The sequence below is a fragment of the Medicago sativa genome, chromosome 6, assembly GCF_051527215.1.
Source record: "Medicago sativa cultivar Bolivia chromosome 6, Bolivia_mono, whole genome shotgun sequence".
In the NCBI taxonomy this organism is placed as follows: domain Eukaryota; kingdom Viridiplantae; phylum Streptophyta; class Magnoliopsida; order Fabales; family Fabaceae; genus Medicago; species Medicago sativa.
In genome coordinates, this window is record NC_140754.1 from 71,975,530 (window position 1) to 71,995,474 (window position 19,945).

General features: G+C 36.8%; 1 non-coding gene across 1 annotated transcript; it reads right to left on the reverse strand.

The window, feature by feature from the left end:
* Positions 1-1,269: 1,269 nt before the first annotated feature.
* On the reverse strand, positions 1,270-1,377 carry LOC146916685 (small nucleolar RNA R71). The gene has a single exon (XR_015017131.1). It is a non-coding gene; the product is annotated as a small nucleolar RNA R71 (small nucleolar RNA).
* Between the last annotated feature and the right edge of the window lie 18,568 nt (positions 1,378-19,945).

Genomic DNA, 19,945 nt, shown 5'->3' on the forward strand with positions numbered 1-19,945 from the left:
ATCCTAAACAAACCAAGCTTAAACCCTAATTTCTATGTAACCCTAATTTCTAATCTAGATTCACCGTCTTAACGTGGATTAACAATTATCAAACTGTGGAAGCGAAAGCGGAGGGTTTGATAATCGTTAATCCATCATCCCAAACATCAATTCATAAAGCGAGAGCGGAGCATTGATGTTGGAACAAGTGAATCTAGACAATAATTGCAAAACAGTGAAATAGTCTTTGCAATTATTGAGACAAAGAGTAGTTTCAATCCTCTATGCATCTTCTAGTAATCAAGTCAGCGAAATAGGCTTGGTTACTAGAAGTAAACTCTCACCGGACTTTCATCGGAAAGGTGAGGGGCTAAGGGAAACCGGTCTTTAGAAATTAAGGTGTAAACCATGAAATTAGATGTTTAAGTCTTGTCTAGTGAAGGGTTTGTTATTATGATAAACTAATAATCCCAAGGCTCTTTTATTATTATTGTTATTTATCTTCAGCAATTAACCCCCTATTTCATAATCTTTCTTCTCTTCTAATCATTCTCTAAAAGCCAATTGAATTCACAACTCCCTAGCGGAACGATACTCTTCTTACTACTATTACTTCGATAGGCCGTGCACTTGCGGTTTGGCTCTATCAAGTTTTTGGCGCCGTTGCCGGGGAGTTGTTGAAATTTGATTAACTTTTTAATAGTGATTAGACTAAAAAAAAAAAAAAATCTTTCTCGTTGTTTTATTTTATTTTATTTTATTGTTTCTATATTTCTTTCTAAAAAAAAAAAAATCTTTATTTGATTTTATTTTATTTACTTCATATAAAAAAAAAATCTTTCTCTTTATTTTATTTTATTTTATATTAAAAAAAAATCTTTTTCTATTTCTTCTTTTGCCTTTAACTTCTTGGGAAGATAATAACGATATGGCTAAGGAATGCACTCTCATAGAGTATGCAATCCCATCTTCAAATGAGTCATACGATGCTATTGTGTACCCAACGGTTGATGACAATTTTGAAATAGAACCTGAACTTATTGAGTTAGTTCAGCAAAATCAATTTTTCGGATCAACCACTGAGGATCCGAATTTTCATATTTCAACTTTTTTAAGACTCAGTGGAACCGTGAATGCAAACCAAGAGGTCGTAAGGCTGCACTACTTTCCTTTTTCCTTAGGGGGAAGTGCTAGTGCTTGGTTTAATTCATTAAAACTTGGTTCTATCACTTCATGGCAACAAATGAGGCAAACTTTTCTTGCCCAATTCTTTCCTCATTCTAAAATTGTTCACTTAAGAAAACAAATCATACAATTCACTCAAAAAGATGGAGAATCTCTTTACGATGCGTGGGAGCGTTTCAAAGAAATGCTTAGACTTTGTCCCCATCATGGTTTAGATAATTGGCTTATTATTCACACTTTTTATAATGGCCTTTTGTATCCCACAAAAATTTATGTTGATGCAGCTGCAGGTGGAGCTCTGATGAACAAAACATACACAGAAGCATATGCTTTGATCGAGGACATGGCACAAAACCACTATCAGTGGACCTACGGAAGGGACACCACTAATGTTGCTCCTTCTCCCTCTCAGAAAGAGGTAGGTATGTATGAAAATTCTTCCCTTGATCATCTAGCTGTTAAAGTTGACGCACTCACACAAAAATTTGATAAAATAAATACTAGTGCTGTCACACCTGCCCCTGTATCACCTCTTTGTGAAGTTTGTGGTGTATTTGGCCATATTGGCATTGATTGCCAACTAGGTAGTGTTGTTAGAAGTCCTGAGCAAGTAAACTATGCTCAATATAATCAAGGGTTTAAAAATAACCAAATTTTTTTTCAAACCCCTCAAAATCTTTTTGGACAAGAAACAACACCACTCAGTTATGCAAACAACCAAATAGTCCCTCAAAAATCCAGCTTGGAACTTTTTTTAGAAAATTTTCTTATAAATCAATCTGAGCAGCTCCAAGAGTTTAAAAACCAAACTGAATTTTTGAAGGTCTCTCTTGCCAAACATACATTGAACGTAGACTCCATAGTTACTCACAGTAAGATGATAGAGACTCAGACTTCTCAAGTACCCCAACAGCTGGCTACTCCCTCTCAAACCTCCGAAGTCCTTCTAAGCCAAACCGAAACCAACCCCAAAGACCATATACGTGCTATTATTTTTAGGGATGGTAACCAATTAGAGTACCCCATTGTGAAAATTAAGAACAATGAAGGAGAGACAGGGAGTGATGAGCCTCAAAGTGAGAAAGTCATAGGAGAGAATGAAAAGCCATTCGTTTCACCATCTCATGAGCATGAAATTCCATTAACACAAGGGTTTGATGAGTCTAAGTTAGATGAGCAGTTTATGAATCTTATTGAAATACTTCCAAACAAATTGCCACCTAAGCTTAAGAATCTAGGAAGTTTTTCCCTACCTTGTGTCATAGGATCTAAAACCTTTGAGAAAACCATGTGTGATTTGGGAGAGAATGTTTGTTTGATGCCATTGTCCCTTTCTGAAAGATTGGGTATAGGATAGATAAACCACTTTCTAACCGTCAAGCTAATGACTTTAAACGAGCGTTTCGTGGGAGGCAACCCATGATTTTTATTGCTTTTATTTTTGTTTTGTGTTATTTTAAATTGTTTTGTAGGTCTTTGTCCAAATATGATGCAAAAAAGTGAAAGAAAGTCGAAGTCGTTGACCAAAAACCAAAAAAAAACAAAAAAAAAAAATTTTGAAAAAAAAAAATTTGTTTTCTTACCAGAAGCTTGGCACGGCCCGTGCCAATGTTGGCACGGCCGTGCCAACCTTTCAAAAAAAAAAAATTTGAAAAAAAAAATTATTATTATTATTATTTTTTTTTTCCTTATTCAAAATACCATCTTTCATCCTTTCTCCATAACTCTCTAAACCTCACTTAAACCCAAACATCATCACTAAACCAACCCTTTTCACCCAAAACAACCAAAAATCAAAACTAAGGTCAATGGCATCCAAGATGAAAGGTAAGGAGATTGAAGACTCCGGAAGTGGTGCAAGAAGCAATCAACAGCCCGCAATCATAGGATCAAATTCAAGGATCCCGAGCAAAGGAATAGGTATAAATCTCTAATCTCTAGAACTATCTCTCCTTACAGGTACCTTGATGTTAATGCTATGGATAGACTAGAAATAGATGAATATGTGATTAGGCTGTTAAATAACACAACCATGTGCTTAGGTACCTTCAAAGGGTTATGGCTTGCACCGTATAGAGTAGGAAAGAGGTAGGGAATGATGAGAGCTGTTTATGTTGTGGGCTATGCTTTATAACCATCATATTAAAATTTGCTATTATTTGCAAGATTATCTTGTTTCAATTGTTAAAAAGAAACCGGATGATAAGGGTGATATAATGGTAGGTGGAATCATCACTTTTCTTGCTAGTTTGGGGTGAGTGTGAATCAAGGGATCAAGAGGATAGAGGGGAACTATTATCTAGACTTATATACTACTTTGTCCTTCCTTAGAACCCATGGCCCTACTCATAATTACCAATATGAATGGAGAACTATTAGAGCTTATTGTTTGATTATTCTACCTAATCCGGACATAATTAATCCGGAGGTGGTGGAAAATTTGCTTTATGTTGGTACTAACCCACAGGTACATAATGATGATGATGATGATGGTAATGAAGAAGGAGGTAGGTGCAAACTTGCACCATGAAAAAGAAGCCGGTGGAAGCTATAATGATGAACTGCGGGCATGGATGCAAACCAAAGTTCAAAGAATAAGCACCGAGCAACAAAGATAAGGTGTTAAAAGGAACAATGTACAAAGGAGCAATCGAATAAATGAAGAAAAAAATCAAATGCTCCGAAACATGATGCAACACCTTCACCTCCAAAGTCCACTATGGACCTCAATAAAATTGTGAGCTTTCATCTTCCTTTACTCTTCTTCCTCTTCTTCTACTTCTACTTCTTCTTCTTCTTCTTCTCTTTTCTTCTTCTCTTTTCTTTTGAATCATTGAGGACAATGCTTCTCCTAAGTGTGGGGGGAGCCTAATAAAGTGTCTAGAGTCGTAGTGTTCCAAACTCCCTTGAACTTTATTCTTTTGTTTTGTTTTTATAGTGAAAGGCATGATTAAGTAGCTTGTTTTTAATGAAAATCATATGGCATAAAATTTTTTGTTGTCTTCTCTTAAAAAAGGTTGTTTCTTGTGCATCAAAGCAATTTCTTGTGTTTTTAAAGTGTTCTTGCTATACCCACATCATGTTTTATTGTGAAAAATTCTCCAATGAGAAAAGCACTCAGTTGCAATCTTTGAGCAAGTGTATGAATAGGTATTTTAAGGAACTCGTTCTATCTTTAGTGTTAACTTAGACCCTTAAAAGTCTTTAGAGTAAAAGTAGTATAAGTTTGGGTGGGAAAATAATTAATTGAGCTTTATTGTTATATTCTAAATTGTTAAAGTTAAAATGGGACGGGAGAATGGCACCAACATGTGGGGGAAAGGACAATCCCTAACTTCCTAATTGTGGTGGTGACTCCCTAATTTGAGCTTAAGTTTCAAATCCCTCAAATGAGGAAAATAAATTCATCAATGCTAGGGGGAAAGGACAATTACATCCAAAAAGACTTCCTACGCGGAGATGAAATAAAAATTTTGCAGCACTGCTTAGGGTGATTTTGAATCTAGGGGGAAAGGACAATTACATCCAAAAAGACTTCCTATGAGGATAGATAGCCCCTAAGTACCTGCAGCCCCTTGTGCTTAATTTGTTTATCTAAAATTTAATTTTAACTAAATTCCCATCACTCTTATATGAAATGAAGAAAGGACTTTTCTCGGTTACTTTAGCATTAGGGATAGAATCTGTTCCTCATAATATCAATCTTATACAGGAGCAAGAAAAAGGTTGGACTGCACATACACACACTCACTTAAGACTTGTTGTTGGGTTGAATAAGTTCACAAAGAATACTTGAAGCCGTGATTAGTGCGCTTGAAACAAAACCTTAGGAGAGACTTGTGTTTTTAATTGTGATGCCATGGTTTAATCTTTTTGTTGCTGCTATGTCTATTGGCTTTTGCTTGAGGACAAGCAAAGACTCAAGTGTGGGGGAGTTTGATGAGTCATAAATTAGTCTATTTTAATGCTTTATTTAGTACCGTTTTATTTAGATTTAATTTTATTTTATTTTAGTTTTATTTCCTTTTTGAATATTTTACTTTAAATTGCATTTTATTTTATTTCAGGAAAGAATATATGATGGAAGGTGTCTTGGAGCAAAAGAAAGAGGACTGGAGCAAATACAGTGCGAAAATACAAAGATACGGGACAAAAATATGTCTCCTCCAAGTCAGAAGCTTGGCACGGCCCGTGCCAACATGTGGCACGGCCGTGCCACCCTCCAGATGCTCTTTTGCTGCTTTTTCTTCGGGCCCAAGTTACTCTGTTGTAGTTTTACTGATTAGCCCTTATAGTTGCTTAGATTTTAAGTCAATTGTAAAGCTATAAATAGAGTAGCACTCCATCATAAACATTCATCTTTTGTTCTTGGAATAAAAGTTTGTTGGAACAAAATGTGTTTAACAATGAACCTTAAAGAGTTTTGATGATAACAAGGTATTAAAAATTGTAAATTGGACTAGCTAATATTTGTTCAAGTGTACAAGACCATAATTATAAGGTTACATCATCATTGGTTCTGAATGAGCAAATAAAGAGCAAAAGAAAATGAAGCTTAGATGATTCTGAAGGCAAAGCGCTCCTGAAGTCAAGCTGCTCCTGAAGAAATAGCGCTCCTGAAGTAAGCTGCTCCTGAAGAATAGTGCTTCTGAAGACAAGAGGTCCAGAAGCCACATCATCAGAAGCTGCGTCATCAGAAGCTGCAGAAGTCATATCATCAGAAGCTGCATTATCAGAAGCTGCCTCATTAGAAGCTATTTCACCAGAAGCTGAATCTCAACTGGATTTGCAAAAGATTCAAGAAGTGAAGAATTATCAATGCAAAAGCTGTCTATTGGATTCAAAAACACAAACAAAGGATTAGTGGAGTTTTGCAACGGTCATTTCAAAGGTGTTTGAAAGCTTGTGCTTGCAATTTGGACGAAAGCGTTGACATTGTACTTTGTACGAATTGTACAACCACGTTCTCCACTACTCTGTTTTGTGTCCACGCTTCAAGACAAGAAAACAGCTCCAGAATACGGTCTCGCCTGCATATATGTTCCTTTGGATAAGGAATGGATTTCAAATTTGTTCTTCATAGGACAACAACCAAATCAGGCAAAAGATCATTGGTGAAAGATCAAGCTTCAACAACGACTCTTTGGTGTGCTGGCAATTTCACAACGTCTCTTTCACACCTCTATATAAAGGAGTGAAGACCTAGAGAATTGGTAATGCAAGAACGCTGAACGAAAGACTCACAAGATTTTCACAAGTACCAAACCTCTGCTGAAATTGTTCTGCATTCACTTAGAATTTCTGTGTCTTAAAGTCATATCTTAGAAATTCTTAAGTCCATTGAGTCTGTATCTGATTTGTATTGTGAGCACCTCTGATTGTATATCAAGTGTTCAAACTTAAACAATTTTCTGTGTAATTTTGTTTAGTTAGGAAGTCTCTTGCAATTGTGCTTGAGCAGGAAGTCTCTTGATTGTGTTCTTGAGCAAAGGAAGTATCTTGCTTGTGTGCTTGAGCAAAGGAAGTCTCTTGCTTGTGTGCTTGAGCATTTGTAATCAGATATTACTCATAGTGAAATCTCCTTGGAAGTGCAAGGGGGACTGGACTACTTCCGGATTGTGGAAGGAACCAGTATAATTGCTTTGTGTCGTTCTTCTTCTCTCTCTCTCTGTTTTATTCCGCTGCATTTAGATTCTGATTATCACTTCAGAAGCTGTCTCACCTAGCTTCTGATCAGTGTGCTCAGTTCTTAGGAGAAAAGAAGAATTTTTCAAAACACAATTCAACCCCCCTTCTTGTGTTTTTCTCACCTTCAATTGGTATCTAGAGCCTTGGTCTGTTGTGTAACACTTAACCGTGCAACAGTCAAAGATCTGAGAAAAACATGACTACTCCTCCTCCTAATGGTTCTGGTTCTAGTGATACTAGCTATAAAAATGTCTCACATGATTATAGTGATAGTAAGAAAACCAGTGTTGGAAAAGTTCCAAAGTTCAATGGAGATGCTGAAGAGTTCTCTTGGTGGAAGACCAATTTTTACAGTTACATCATGAGCCTGGACGAAGAATTATGGGATATTCTGGAAGATGGTGTTGGTGATTTAGTCCTTGATGAAGAAGGAGCTGCTGTGGATAGAAAGAAACATACTCCAGAACTGAGGAAACTATACAAGAAGCATCATATTATCAGAGGAGCTCTTGTCACTGCCATACCCAAAGCAGAGTACATGAAGATGAGTGACAAATCCACTGCTAAAGCTATGTTTGCTTCTCTCTGTTCAAATTATGAAGGGAGCAAGAAGGTCAAAGAAGCAAAGGCTCTTCTGCTTGTACATCAGTATGAGCTATTCAAGATGAAGGATGATGAAACTATTGAGGAGATGTACTCAAGGTTTCAAACCTTAGTTTCTGGGCTACAGATTCTAAAGAAGAGCTATGTTGCTTCTGATCATGTAAGCAAGATTCTCAGAAGCTTACCTGCCAGATGGAGACCTAAGGTGACTGCCATTGAGGAAGCTAAAGATTTAAACACTTTAAGTGTCGAAGATCTTGTTAGTTCTCTCAAAGTTCATGAGTTAAGTCTTAATGAACATGAGTCTACTAAGAAGAGTAAATCAATAGCTCTTCCATCCAAAGGCAAGTCATCAAAAGCTCTCAAAGTGGTTGAATCTGAAGAGGAAGAACAGTCAAGTTCAGATTCTGAACCAGATGCTGCTGAAATGGCCATGCTCTCAAACAGACTTCAATATCTGGCCAAGAAGAACAGAAAGTTTCTCGCCAAAAGGGGTAACTCCAGAAGCTCAAGGAAAGAAGATCAGAAGGGATGCTTCAACTGTAAGAAGCCTGGACACTTCATTGCTGAATGCCCTGATCTTCAAAGAGAAAAGTCAAAGGACAAATCAAAGAGGTCTACATTCAAACCAAGCAAATTCAAGAAGAAGATTAAGCAGAGTTTAATGGCAACCTGGGATGACTTGGGTAGTGAATCTGGATCTGATAAAGAGGAAGCTGATGAAGATGCAAAGGTAGCTGTTGGGTTGGTAGCAACAGCAACTTCAGAAGCTGGATCAGATTCAGACTCAGAAGATGAAAACGAGGTATATTCCAAAATTCCCAGAGATGAACTTGTTGAGTCACTTAAAGAACTTCTTACACATTTTGAAGTAAGAACCAATGAGTTGAAGGATTTAAAAGAAAAATATGCTGATTTGGTACAACAGCAAAAATCAACTCTATTGGATCTGAAAGCTTCTGAACAAGGACTTAGGGGCTTTGACTTCATGTGTAAAACATATGAAGATCAGCTCAGGTTCTTATGTCAGAAGCTACAAGAAAAGTGTAATGAAAAACCTTTAAGTAATCATGAAATTGCTCTTGAAGATTTCATTATATCTGGCATTGACAGAAGCAGAGTAGCTTCTATGATTTATAGCATTTACAAGAACAATGGCAGAGGAATTGGTTTTCCAGAAGGGGCTGAGTTGGAAACTGTTGTTCAATCAGAACCTGAAGCTTCTAGTTCTAAGGCTAAGATTACTTCAAAGCCAAAGAACTCTAAGTCAAAGGCTATGATCAAATCTGATTCCGAGACTTCAAAGGTTAGGATCCTGAAAAGATCAGAACCTATTCCTCAGAGTCTGGTGAAACCAAAATCTGGGGTTCTGAAGTCTAAGTTTCAGAAGAAGACAGTTACTGCTTCTGAAGTACCAAAACCTAAGGTGATGGTTAATCAGAAGCAACCCAACTCACAGCACAAGGTACAAGAAGTGAGGAGTAAAGCCTTAAGTACTAACCTTCCAGGACCCATAGAACAATGGGTACCTAAATCTAAAAATGTCAATGATGCAGGTATGTCTAAGAGCAGTGCCAAAGCAAAGATCATGGTACCTAGACAGCGGTTGCTCAAGACACATGACAGGAGACAAGTCCATGTTCCTCAGCCTAACAATGAAAGAGGGAGGAAATGTGAAATTTGGAGGCAACCAGTCAGGCAAGATCATAGGTACAGGAACTATTGGTAATTCCTCTACCTCAATTAATAATGTATGGTTGGTAGATGGTCTTGAACATAACCTTTTGAGCATTAGTCAATTTTGTGATAATGGTTATGATGTGCTTTTTGAAAAACCCAACTGTACAGTAATCAACAAGGAAGACAAATCCATTGTGTTCAAGGGAAAGAGAGTTGACAATGTCTATAAAATCAATTTTTCTGAACTGGCTGATCAGAAGGTGATTTGCCTACTATCAGTGAATGATAAGAAATGGATGTGGCACAGAAGGTTGGGACATGCTAACTGGAGGTTAATCTCTAAGCTTAGTAAGTTACAACTTGTAAAAGGGCTACCAGACATTGACTATCATTCAGATGCACTCTGTGGTGCATGTCAGAGAGGGAAAATTGTGAAATCATCTTTTAAAACCAAAGACATTGTTTCAACCTCAAGACCTTTAGAATTACTCCATATTGATTTATTTGGACCAGTGAGTACTGCATCCTTATATGGATGTAGATATGGATTAGTCATTGTTGATGATTACAGCAGATGGACTTGGGTGAAATTCATAAAGAGTAAAGATGTTGCGTGTGATGTATTCAGTAGCTTCTGCACTCAAATTCAATCTGAAAAAGAATCAAAAATTTTGAAAGTCAGAAGTGATCATGGTGGAGAATTTGAAAATGAGCCATTTGAAGTTTTCTGTGAAAAACATGGAATTTTCCATGAATTCTCTTCTCCTAGAACACCACAACAAAATGGGGTTGTAGAGAGAAAGAATAGAACTTTACAAGAAATGGCCAGAACCATGATTCATGAAAACAATTTACCAAAACATTTTTGGGCAGAAGCAGTGAATACAGCATGCTATGTTCAAAACAGGATCTATATTAGACCTATTTTGGAGAAAACAGCATATGAACTCTTTAAAGGAAGAAAACCCAATATCTCTTACTTTCATCAATTTGGATGTACATGTTACATTCTGAACAACAAGCTCTACCTAAAGAAATTTGATGCCAAGGCCCAAAGAGGAATCTTTTTAGGTTACTCTGAAAGGTCAAAGGCATACAGAGTGTATAATTCAGAAACACTCTGTGTTGAAGAATCTATGCATGTTAAATTTGATGACAAGGAGCTTGAAGATAAAACTTCAAAGCAAGGTGAAAGTTCTGCAGAGATACAGGTTCCTGAAGCTACTCCAGAACCTGATCAGATAGCTGAATCTGAAGATAGTCCAGAAGCTGAACCCACATCAGAAGCGCAAGATGAAACTGCTTATGATGAGGCACAAGATGGCTCACATCAAGAAGATCCTCCCAGAAACACATTCAAACACAAGTCTTCACATCCTGAGGAGCTAATCATTGGAAACAAAGATAGTCCAAGAAGAACAAGATCACATTTCAGACAAGAAGAGTCAATGATTGGACTAATCTCAATGATTGAACCTACAACAGTTGATGAAGCACTTTCAGATGATGGATGGATCCTAGCTATGCAAGAAGAGTTGAATCAATTTCAAAGAAATGATGTGTGGGATCTGGTACCCAAACCTCAGCACAAGAACATTATTGGAACAAAATGGGTATTCAGAAACAAGCTGAATGAGCAAGGTGAAGTAACAAGAAACAAAGCCAGGCTTGTTGCACAAGGGTATAGTCAACAAGAAGGCATTGATTACACTGAAACGTTTGCTCCAGTTGCAAGATTGGAAGCAATCAGGTTACTTCTTTCCTATGCAGTTAATCATGGCATAATATTATATCAAATGGATGTCAAGAGTGCATTTCTAAATGGTGTCATAGAAGAAGAAGTGTATGTCAAGCAACCTCCTGGATTTGAGGATATTAAATATCCTGACCATGTTTTTAAACTGAAGAAATCACTATATGGCTTGAAACAAGCTCCCAGAGCTTGGTATGATAGACTAAGTAATTTCTTAATCAAAAATGATTTTAAAAGAGGACAGGTTGATACTACACTCTTCAGAAGGACTCTTGGGAAAGATATTCTTGTTGTGCAAATATATGTTGATGATATAATATTTGGTTCTACTAATGCATCTCTTTGCAAGGAATTTTCTGAGTTGATGCAGGATGAATTTGAAATGAGCATGATGGGAGAGCTAAAGTTCTTCCTGGGCATTCAAATCAATCAATGCAAAGATGGAGTCTATGTTCATCAATCAAAGTACACAAAGGAGCTTCTGAAGAAATTCAAACTTGAAGATTGTAAAGTGATGAACACTCCAATGCATCCTACGTGCAACCTGAGCAAAGAAGATGAAGGAGCTAAAGTAGATCAGAAGCTGTATAGAGGTATGATTGGTTCTTTGTTATACCTCACTGCATCTAGGCCAGATATTTTATTCAGTGTATGCTTGTGTGCAAGATTCCAATCAGATCCTAGAGAATCTCATATGACTGCTGTCAAGAGAATCTTCAGGTATTTGAAAGGAACAACTAATCTTGGACTCCTTTATAGGAAATCCTTAGATTATAAGCTAATTGGATTCTGTGATGCTGATTATGCTGGTGATAGGATTGAAAGAAAGTCAACCAGTGGCAATTGTCAATTTCTGGGTGATAATCTTATATCCTGGGCTAGCAAAAGACAAACAACTATTGCTATGTCTACAGCAGAAGCAGAATACATTTCAGCTGCAAGTTGTTGTACACAACTACTTTGGATGAAACATCAGTTGGAAGATTATCAGATAACTGCTAACAGTATTCCCATCTTTTGCGATAATACTACTGCTATTTGTTTGTCTAAAAATCCAATTTTGCATTCAAGAGCTAAGCACATTGAAATCAAACACCATTTTATCAGAGATTATGTTCAAAAAGGAATTTTAGATATACAATTCATTGATACTGAAAATCAATGGGCTGATATATTTACTAAGCCTTTAACTGTTGAAAGATTTGATTTTATAAAGAAAAATTTGAACATGCACTTTGTATCTGATTAGATGTTTGCTTGCTCCTGAATAGGATTTTAGGTTCTAAAGTTAGTTCAGAAGCGGTAGTCCATCAGAAGCTCTTTATTGAGGTTCTGAGGAAAACTCGCTTCTGATGATGACGTCAGCATCTGAAGTCCAGAAGCTGGATTTGTTGCTTCTGAATAGTTGAATTAGTGGAAACGTTGGAAGTTACCTTTTAAAAAGTAACTTCTGGCCCACTAACTTGGTAGTTACTCTGTGAACTTCTTACGTGGCCTGTATGTGTTGGTGTATAACTAAAAGGGCAATGATGATTTAATAGCTTTGAAAGTACTTTTCACGCGCCCCCAATTTTGTCATTAATGTTATGTTTGTTTGTCTCTTTTGAATTGCAATCGTTTTACTTTTAACACTTTGACAATTCACACACTACTCACTCACAACAAACACATTTGCTCTCAAACCTCTTGCGAAGTAAGCGCATTCTCTCAACCTTAGAACCCTAAAATCTTCATCTTCTTCAAATCTTCGTCAATCATCAAATGGCATCATCAAGTTCGCAACGAGAAGATTCAGTATCTACTTCACGAATGGTCCCTGAATATGACTACAGAGGAAGGAGCATGAAATTGGAAGAATGGGATTTGCAAGTTCAGATAGAGAATCCAGTGGATTTTGATTCTCTGAATTTTCATAGGTGTTCAATCAGAAGCTACTATGAAGAGCAAGGACTCATGCATTATTTCAAAATGTTGAATGGACCAACATATGAAGCTCTGGTTAGACACTTCTGGGTAAGAGCAAAATTTTACAACAAAGCGGCTTCCTTAGCTGAGGAAAGTCAGATGGTGTTAATGTATCCTGAATTAGAAGGGAAAACAAGAGAAGAAATGGGTCTTGCGCCATTTGTTGAAGATGAAATCAGATCCAGCATCTGTGGTATTCCAGTCAGAATTGCACAATGGCACATAGAGTATGTTCTTAAGGCTGCAGCTTCTGGTTACTACTCTGGAATTGATCTTTCAGATGCTGCTGAAAAACGCATTTGGAAAAAGCAAGCCAACTTGGTGATATACAATTCTGAGAAGGAGAGGAAATATGCTGAATTGAGCATGGAAACTAAGATGCTTCTGAAGATTCAGAATGAGAACCTGTTTCCATGTGGTGACTGTGTGAAACCAAATCTAGCTCAGAAGGTCCTTCTCCAGCACTTCATCAAGAAGGAAAAGGTGAATGTGCCCAAATACATGTTCAAGTACCTGGTAGAGTGTCTGAAACAGAGTCAGCTACTGGATAAACCCTGGGTTCCTTATGGAAGACTCCTCTCAGAGATATTCTATCAAGGAGGTGTCTTGGACAGTCTCAGTCAATGTCAAGGCTTCACAGATCAGCTACTTGACACAAAAACTGGAAAATTCATTAATGCTCATACTCTCTTGAATATGAAGCTAATCAGTGAAGTCACCAAACTTCAAACTGATTTAAGTGAATCTCTTGTTAAGTCTGATCTTATGAAGGACTTTCCACCCATCTGCAAGAAGGATCCCATTGAAGTGCAGATGTACTATATCAAGGAACATTTTGAGGCAACCAATGAGAGAATCAGATTGGAAGATATTCCAGAGGAAATGTATGGTGGTGCTCTGCCACGAGCCAGAGGCAGAAAGTCAAAAAGGAAGATGACTGCAGAGCAATATCTAGAGGTTGAACAATCTGCTAAAAAGGCAAAAGTTGCTACTGACAAGCTCAAGATTGGTGGTTCTTCAGTACCATCAACTGAGGAAGCTATTGGAGACATGGATTCCAGGTTGATCATGGATGTTGGCATTTCTCTTGATCAACCTGCTATACCAAAGAGGAAGAGGAAGCCAGCCTTGAGGAGAACCAAGGATTTTCCTCATATCACCTTAACAGCTCAAGCTGCTTCTGATTTAGAGTTAAAAGAGTTACAAGAGAAGAAGGCAGCAGCTGAAAAAGTCTTGGAAATTGCTGCTGAGCTACAAGAGTCTGTAGTATCAGAAGCCAAGCAACTGTTGCAGATGTCCAGTGAGTCTGCTAAAGAGGATTCTGATCCTGAACCAGAGAAGGTAATTAATATATCATCAGATTCCGCATCCAAATCATTATATTCGTTAAGATACCATATGAAGCTCTTAATTATTGAAACAACAAAGTGGATTATAACACGGTGAATAGCGCAGCTGTAGACCAAACACAAACGGCTGGCTTGGCGGCAAGAAGAAACAGGCAAGTGGCGCTAGCGGAATTAACAAGTCCCCAAACGCGAGTGTGTCCCACGCTCCACATCATCGCTTCGCTTTGTATTGCTGTCAACAACGCTGGGTCAGTCTCACTCTTCACACACTCTCTCTCTGTCTCTCTCTCTCTCTCTCTCCTCCCAATCCCAATCCCAATCCCAGTCCCACACCCTCCTAACTTTCCCATCGAAGAACACACAACTTACTCAAACCGTTTCTTCCTATTTCACCATTTCTATTCCTAACTTCCTATACTATACAAGTCAGTTCTGAATTGAACCATAGAAATTCATTTCATGATGAAGGAATCAACAACAGAAGCAGACCCTATCAGCGTTTGTCTGAACCTCACCAATTCACTCATAGAAAACGAAATCCCCACCGTCCATCACTTAAAAACCAAATGGTCAATCTTCGGAATCAAACTAAGGATTAGTGGAATTTTGCAACGGTCATTTCAAAGGTGTTTGAAGGTGTATGTTTGCAATTTGGACGAAAGCGTTGACATTGTACTTTGTACGAATTGTACAACCACGTTCTCCACTACTCTGTTTTGTGTCCACGCTTCAAGACAAGAAAACAGCTCCAGAATACGGTCTCGCCTGCATATATGTTCCTTTGGATAAGGAATGGATTTCAAATTTGTTCTTCATAGGACAACAACCAAATCAGGCAAAAGATCATTGGTGAAAGATCAAGCTTCAACAACGACTCTTTGGTGTGCTGGCAATTTCACAACGTCTCTTTCACACCTCTATATAAAGGAGTGAAGACCTAGAGAATTGGTAATGCAAGAACGCTGAACGAAAGACTCACAAGATTTTCACAAGTACCAAACCTCTGCTGAAATTGTTCTGCATTCACTTAGAATTTCTGTGTCTTAAAGTCATATCTTAGAAATTCTTAAGTCCATTGAGTCTGTATCTGATTTGTATTGTGAGCACCTCTGATTGTATATCAAGTGTTCAAACTTAAACAATTTTCTGTGTAATTTTGTTTAGTTAGGAAGTCTCTTGCAATTGTGCTTGAGCAGGAAGTCTCTTGATTGTGTTCTTGAGCAAAGGAAGTCTCTTGCTTGTGTGCTTGAGCAAAGGAAGTCTCTTGCTTGTGTGCTTGAGCATTTGTAATAAGATATTACTCATAGTGAAATCTCCTTGGAAGTGCAAGGGGGACTGGACTACTTCCGGATTGTGGAAGGAACCAGTATAATTGCTTTGTGTCGTTCTTCTTCTCTCTCTCTCTGTTTTATTCCGCTGCATTTAGAATCTGATTATCACTTCAGAAGCTGTCTCACCTAGCTTCTGATCAGTGTGTTCAGTTCTTAGGAGAAAAGAAGAATTTTTCAAAACACAATTCAACCCCCCTTCTTGTGTTTTTCTCACCTTCAAAGTTCACTTTTATATTATCGTTCTTTTACTTTATTGCTTTCTCTCTTCTTCCCCTATGTCTACAATGAACGTTAGTGAGTAGACACTTCTTTGTCTTGGGATTGTTGGTAAGTCTAATGACATAATCCTAAACAAACCAAGCTTAAACCCTAATTTCTATGTAACCCTAATTTCTAATCTAGATTCACCGTCTTAACGTGGATTAACAATTATCAAACTGTGGAAGCGAAAGCGGAGGGTTTGATAATCGTTAATCCATCATCCCAAACATCAATTCATAAAGCGAGAGCGGAGCATTGATGTTGGAACAAGTGAATCTAGACAATAATTGCAAAACAGTGAAATAGTCTTTGCAATTATTGAGACAAAGAGTAGTTTCAATCCTCTATGCATCTTCTAGTAATCAAGTCAGCGAAATAGGCTTGGTTACTAGAAGTAAACTCTCACCGGACTTTCATCGGAAAGGTGAGGGGCTAAGGGAAACCGGTCTTTAGAAATTAAGGTGTAAACCATGAAATTAGATGTTGAAGTCTTGTCTAGTGAAGGGTTTGTTATTATGATAAACTAATAATCCCAAGGCTCTTTTATTATTATTGTTATTTATCTTCAGCAATTAACCCCCTATTTCATAATCTTTCTTCTCTTCTAATCATTCTCTAAAAGCTAATTGAATTCACAACTCCCTAGCGGAACGATACTCTTCTTACTACTATTACTTCGATAGGCCGTGCACTTGCGGTTTGGCTCTATCATGCCCTTACTCTGTCATATTACACAGCGCGCAAACACTTAGAGAAATTCTTGCAAACTTTTTAATATCTTAGAATTTCTTAGGTAACAAAAGTCATCTGAACTTAAACTTCTTACACCTCTGATTGTATATCAAGTGTAAAATATATTATCTTTTATTTGATTAAACTTAGATCGTAGAAGTCTCTTTCTTGTGTGATTTAGCAAATGAAACCTCTTATTGTACGTTTAAGCAAATTGTAATCTTGTGTGATTATAATGAAAATCTCTTGAAAATGTAATTTCTCACCTTTGTAACAACCCGTTTTTTGTTAGAATTTTTTTATTTAGTTATTATGTGTGTATGTATGTATTTAATTGCTTGCTTGTGTACTTGATTTGGGATTAGTGGATTTTAAGCCTAGCAGGATATTTTAGTCATTTTAAGATGAAGGGTATTTTGGTCATTTGATGACTAAGGGTATTTTAGTAACTTAGAATAAAGATTTATTTTAGTATTTTAAGGTGAAGAGTTATTTTTACTAAGTTAAAGGTAACTAGTGGTAATTGTTTCAGTGTTGAAAATAATCGATGATTTAACATGTTTAGCGCATAGTAACTTTTTGGAATTTATTAGCGAGAGCTTTAAGCCCATTATGGTTGTTGAAGCAAAAATCCCTTTAAAATTGTTTTTTAATGATAAACAAACTCTTGTATTAAAATTAAGATTATAATTTTATTTGGTTACTTAATGTGTCCTCTTCAGTAAATTTTATTAAGGATAGGAAAGTCCAATTCTCACATTATGTTAAAGCCACGTGTCCTTGGATATTCATGCTCAAGCTTTCAAGAAGAATATGATGATAATTCATGTTTAATCAAGAAAGGATAATTATTGATTTAATCCAAAAAGCATCACAAAGGAATGGCATGCGCAAATGCAAGGAAAAATGCACAAACAAATTCTTTCAAACATGTGTTAAACATTTGAAAGAGATAAAGATGATGACAAGGCCCTAATTTGTGCCTTGATGATCAAGCAAGCAAAAAAGCATAAATCAACATGACTTGGTGACCAAGTATGCAAAAATAATTAAATAATAATGTCTTGGAGACAAAGCAATGCAAGGTCAATGATAATAATGCATCTTGGAGTCCAAGTAAGAAAAAAGTGGTAAAGAGAAAATACCTTTTTACTGTTCATGTACATTTTTGTAAAAAGACACGCTCAAAATGTTAGTTATAAATTTGAGAGGTTGACAAGCTCAAGCTCAGCATACAGAAGAATGAGAAAATGGCAATTTTGCAATTTCTATCAAACAACAAGGGTGTCTATACAAGAATGAACATATGCAAGATATTGAAGGATGAAGGTTGGATATAAATAGAAGCTTTCTCTCAACAATGAAAACAAGAATTTTGTTGGAACAAAATATGTTTAACATTACCCTTTGAGTTTTGATGATAACAAGGTATTAAAAATTGTCAATTGGATTAGCTAATATTTGTTCAAGTGTGCATGACCATAGACAAAAATTTGAGTGTCTTTAATTCAAGCATAGGTTCTGGAAGAATAAATGAGAGCAATGAAATCTACAAAAAGGAAGCTTGTGTTATAAGGAAGCATCTGAAGAACAGAGGTGTTCTGAAGATCACCAAAAGCTGACGTCATCAGAAGCACTTTCATCAGAAGCTGTCTACCAGAAGCTGACGTCATCATAGGTTCTTAAGATCATCAGAAGTTGGAAGACTGGAAGGTTCAGAGTTTGTCAAATGCTGTTATTCTCATGCCTATGTACGCAGAAGGAATGGAAGCCTGGAGCAACATCTATTTCAGAGTAATTTGAAGACACTAGATGCTTATCCACTGAAGAGCGCAGGAAAAAGGACAATAGTACAATTGTACAACCACTATCTCCACTACTCTGTTTTGTGTCTGCAATAGTGCAAGAACAACAGTTGTGACTACGCTAGTATTTCTATATACAAGGAAGGGATTTGAAATTGTTCCTTCATAGGACACTAACCAAATCAAGCAACATATCATTGGTGATTTGATCAAGTTTCAACAACGAGTCTAATTTGATGTGCTGGCAAATTTCAAACGTCTATTTTCACACCTCTATATAAAGGAGTGAAGACCTAAAGAATAAAAAGACTCTTGCAACAATTTTACAATTGCCAAAACTCTGCTGAAATTGTTTCACATCTAAGTTCACTTAGAATTTCTTATCAACTTTCATATCTTAGAAATTCTAGAGTCTTAAGAGTCTGTATCCGATTTGTATTGTGTACACCACTGATTGTATATCAAGTGTTCAACCTCAAACATTTTCTTTGTAATTCTATTTGAATAGAAGTCTCTTGCAGTTGTGCTTGAGCATAGGAAGTCTCTTGGTTTTGTTCTTGAGCATAGGAAATCTCTTGCAGTTGTGCTTGAGTAGTTTGAAGTCTCTTTCTATTTTGAGCAGTGAGCAGTTGTAATCAGATATTGATTTTAGTGAACTCTCTTTGGAAGTGCAAGGGGGACAGGACTACTTCCGGTTTGTGGAAGGAACCTGTATAATTGCTTTGTGTCTTTCTTCTCTCTCTCTCTCTCTCTCTCTCTCTCTCTCTCTCTCTCTCTACTTATCCGCTGTATTTAAACTCTGAATATCACTTCAGAAGCTGAACTCTATTAGGTTCTGAACAGTGATTTCAGTTTTAGGAGAAGAAAAAGAAATCGCAATTCAACCTCCCTTCTTGTGTTTTTCTCAACTTCAAATTTTACAAACGATCACAAGCCTACAACCAAGTGAAAAATTCATCAATCAATTTTAATATCAAATACTCTTACAGTTCTCAATCATATTTTCGGATCATCTTCTTAAGAGTAATACAAAATATGATCTCTCATTCTCTTAGTAGCTTGAAAGTTGTAATTAGATCCAAACATCAAATCTCATTTTGATTGTATATCCTCAAGCCTGTAAAAACTTGAGTGATAGTGTAAGCTTGCTAAAGCTAACAATATCAGTGGTGTAAGCTTGGTGAGGCTAAGAAAATACATAGTTAATTTTTTATTGAGAGAAAAATACATAGTTAATTGTATATCCTCAAGCTCTTCAAAAGCACGAGTGATAGTGTAAGCCTGGTGAGGCTTAGAGAATACATATTGTTTTGCACATTGCAAAAAGGAGGAAGAAACTTCTAAAAACTAGTGGATAATCTCATAAAAGTTGTGGGTACTGGAGTAACCCATATTGGGGGAACTAGAATAACTTCTCTGTGCGATCTCTCTTAAACTCTACTCTTTACTTTACGCGTTGTTTATTTTAGTAGTGCATATTTGTTAATTGTTTTACTAATCATCTTACTCCAAGTAAATTCTTGAGAGTTTAATTTTTCAAAGAGAACAGAGAAATTTTTAAAGGGTCACTATTGAACCCCCCCCCCCCCCCCCCTATAGTGACATTTACTTCAA